Source organism: Rhinolophus sinicus, chromosome 17 (assembly GCF_057876585.1).
Source record: "Rhinolophus sinicus isolate RSI-liver-muscle chromosome 17, RSI-T2T, whole genome shotgun sequence".
NCBI classification, from domain to species: Eukaryota; Metazoa; Chordata; class Mammalia; order Chiroptera; family Rhinolophidae; genus Rhinolophus; species Rhinolophus sinicus.
The window spans coordinates 93,075,698-93,078,775 of record NC_142517.1 but is presented as its reverse complement, the minus strand read 5'-3'; the positions used below and the strand labels follow the sequence as shown (position 1 = coordinate 93,078,775).

The window sequence follows — 3,078 nt, the reverse complement described above, 5'->3', positions numbered from 1 at the left end:
GGGCATTTTGACTCCAGTTTCCTATAGTTTTTCCTAAGTGCATAACCTTTTTGGGTCCTAACAGATATGTTGAAACACATTAGATCTTCAAACACTTATTCATGCATTCTATTGTGAAAACATTATCTATAATGTTTCCAGTTCTTTGATATACTCTGGTTAAAACAGTGGTAAATGAAACATATAATAACACTCCTCACTGTTAAAGAACTAGCCTTCTAGGTAAAACCCAATGTTAAACAATAATGTTTAAATTAATGTATTTATTCCCTCAATCCATTCAACAAATATTTATCTATTCATTTCACTCAACACATATCATTTAGTTTCTGTTCCAGATATTGCCTATAAAGATGTGACTAAAACAAAGAAAAATCCCTTCCTTGTGGACTTTAAATTTTAGTTAAAAAAACAACAATAAACAAATTAATGAATAACATGTAACATTCTACAATTGACACATTTTATGAACAAAATAAGCATGGGAAGAGGGACAAAAAATGGAAGCAGATGGGAGTTGCTAAATTAATTTGTATTAAAATATGAATGGAGGGTAATACATTTTATAAGTGCTGAGAGTGAATAAAGTTTATTTTGAAAGAAAAGGGAATAGCAAGGAGAATTTACTCTTGTGGGAGAAACCAATCTATTTTTTTTAATTAACATTCAAACCATGAATCCTAGCTAACCATCATTTATCATTTTATCTCTGTGATTATATATCTCTGTGACTTTATATCTTAAAAGATATATAGAAGTCCAGTATCTTTTGATACCATGGAGAATTGTGTGGGCTGAACACAGTAAGTAGATATTTGAGTGCAGTATCATTCGCTAGTTAATATAAGTTCCATACTCCTACTTTGCCAGGGAAGAGTTCTCGTCCTATTTCTAACCTGTTAAACAATAATTTGAGTATATACCCAGGAGATGGTTTTCTAGATTATATAACCCCAAAATCTGAAAACATTTATCCGTAAGTATATATGTGCTCCGGTGTTCATTGCAGCTTTATTACAGTGGCCAAGACATGGAAACAACCAAAATATCCTTCAACAGATGCTTGGGTAAATGTGGTATATATAAATGATGGAAAACTATTCTGCCATAAGAAAAGATGAAATAGTGCCATTTGCGGCAACATGGATGGATCTTGAGATTACTATGCTAAGCGAAATAAGTCAGACAAAAAAAGTCAAGAACCATGTGATTTCACTCATATGCGGAATATAAAATTGAAAGCAACAAAGGAACAACACAAACAAAGAAACAAAAGAGCATAGACACAGAAAATAGTTTAGTGGTTTCCAGAGGGTAAGAGGGGAGGAGAGGTACTAGACGAGGGTAAAGGGAGTCAAATATATGGTGATGGAAGGAGAACTGACTCTGGGTGGTGAATAAACAATGTGATATACAGATGATGTATTACAGAGTTGTGCACTTGAAACTTATATAATTTTACTAACCATTGTCACCCCAATAAATTTTAATTTAAAAAAAAAGAATAAATTGAGACATTTCCACTAGTCTCATAACAACCACCCATGTGTCTAGTAACAGCTTGGGGTCAGACTCAGATTAGAGTCCTCTCTCAACTATTCTGTTTCACATTCAAAGCTGTTTATCTGAACTCAAATTCTAATAGCATCTTAGTTTTACACTTTCCCCCCCTAATGAAACTATGGCTCTATTCTTAACAAAAAATGGTTCTTTTTTTTTTTTTTTTTTCACAGAACACGAAAAGCCTTTATTTCACGGACTTAGCTAGGAGGGCTGATTTATTTGCCTTTCCGGGCCTTGATTTTCCTCAGGTAGAACTCCAGCTCCTTGCCTTCTAGTATATAGCCATCTGCTCGGCCACACTGGCCTGGTCTGGAAGCGATGCACGCAAGAAGCTTGCCCTGCTGGAACTGCTCCTCTAGAAGACTGCTGATTTTGGCATTCTTTTTCCTTTCATCATATTTCTTCTGAATTTTCTTTGATCGTTTTTTGTTTAAAATCTCTTCCTCCTCGGGAGTCAGCTTGGCCCCCTTCTTGCGGCCCAGGGGCAGTGCGTAGTGGGACTCGTACCACTGTCGATACGGCGTGCTGTCGACGAGCACAATGCAGTTCTTCACTAGCGTCTTGGTGCGGACCAGTTGGCTGTTGGAGGCATTGTAGACCACATCAATAATCCTTGTTTTGCGCGTACAACACTCTGAGCCCCAGGAGAAGTTCCCCACATCCAGCCTCAATGCACGGTACTTCTTGTTGCCTCCACGCACACGGACTGTGTGTATGCAGCGGGGACCAATCTTAGTGTTGGCGGCAGGGCGTCCCAGCTCATATTTTCGCTTCTTGTAGTAGGGCTTCCTCTTGCCCCCGGTCTTGCGGCGCTTGTGCCAGTTGTCCCGAGAGATGCCCATGGCTCAGCGCCGACTGGAAAGAGCAAAATGGTTCTTAATAATGAGATTGTCCTTGAGATAATAAGTTTAAAAGGACTTGACTTGTGAGATGATAAAATGTTGAGTTTTATCTACAGTGGTTGAAGAGGCCAACCTACCTCATGTCATTTAATCATTCTCATTCATTTAATGTTATCTTCTATTTCTATCTGGCTCGTGGGTTTATTAAGTTGGTGCAAAAGTAATTATGATTTTTGCAATTGTTTTTAACCTTTTAAACCGTAATTACTTTTGCAACAGCCTAATAGTTTGTATTCACCAGGTAAACTCTAAGACATATAGTCCCTGACCACCTAGGGACATCTATGCTCCAACTGCATTTTACAGAAAATCCTATTTGATTTTTTATTGTAGTGTATCATAGTTAAGTTCCAAAGTTAAAGTCAGGAATAATTATGTCTGCAATAATAGGTGATGGATAAATATTGTTTAAATGAATAAATCAATGCACAGGAGAGAACTCCCTCCAAACTGACCTCTTCTGTAATTAGAAATATCACCTGAAAGAACTTATTCCACAGTATTAATACAATCCAAACAGTCCTTTCTTGTGATGGCTTACTATTGAATATATCGCTGTATTTTATTAATACAGTTTAAAAATCAACTAAGAAAGTATGAGTATATAAAGCTG

At 36.8% G+C, this 3,078-nt stretch overlaps 1 pseudogene across 1 annotated transcript; it reads right to left on the bottom strand.

Moving 5' to 3' along the window:
* Window positions 1–1,707: 1,707 nt before the first annotated feature.
* On the bottom strand, window positions 1,708–2,425 carry LOC141573169 (small ribosomal subunit protein eS8 pseudogene; annotated as a pseudogene). The gene has a single exon (XR_016019687.1). The product of XR_016019687.1 is annotated as a small ribosomal subunit protein eS8 pseudogene (transcript).
* Window positions 2,426–3,078: the final 653 nt, after the last annotated feature.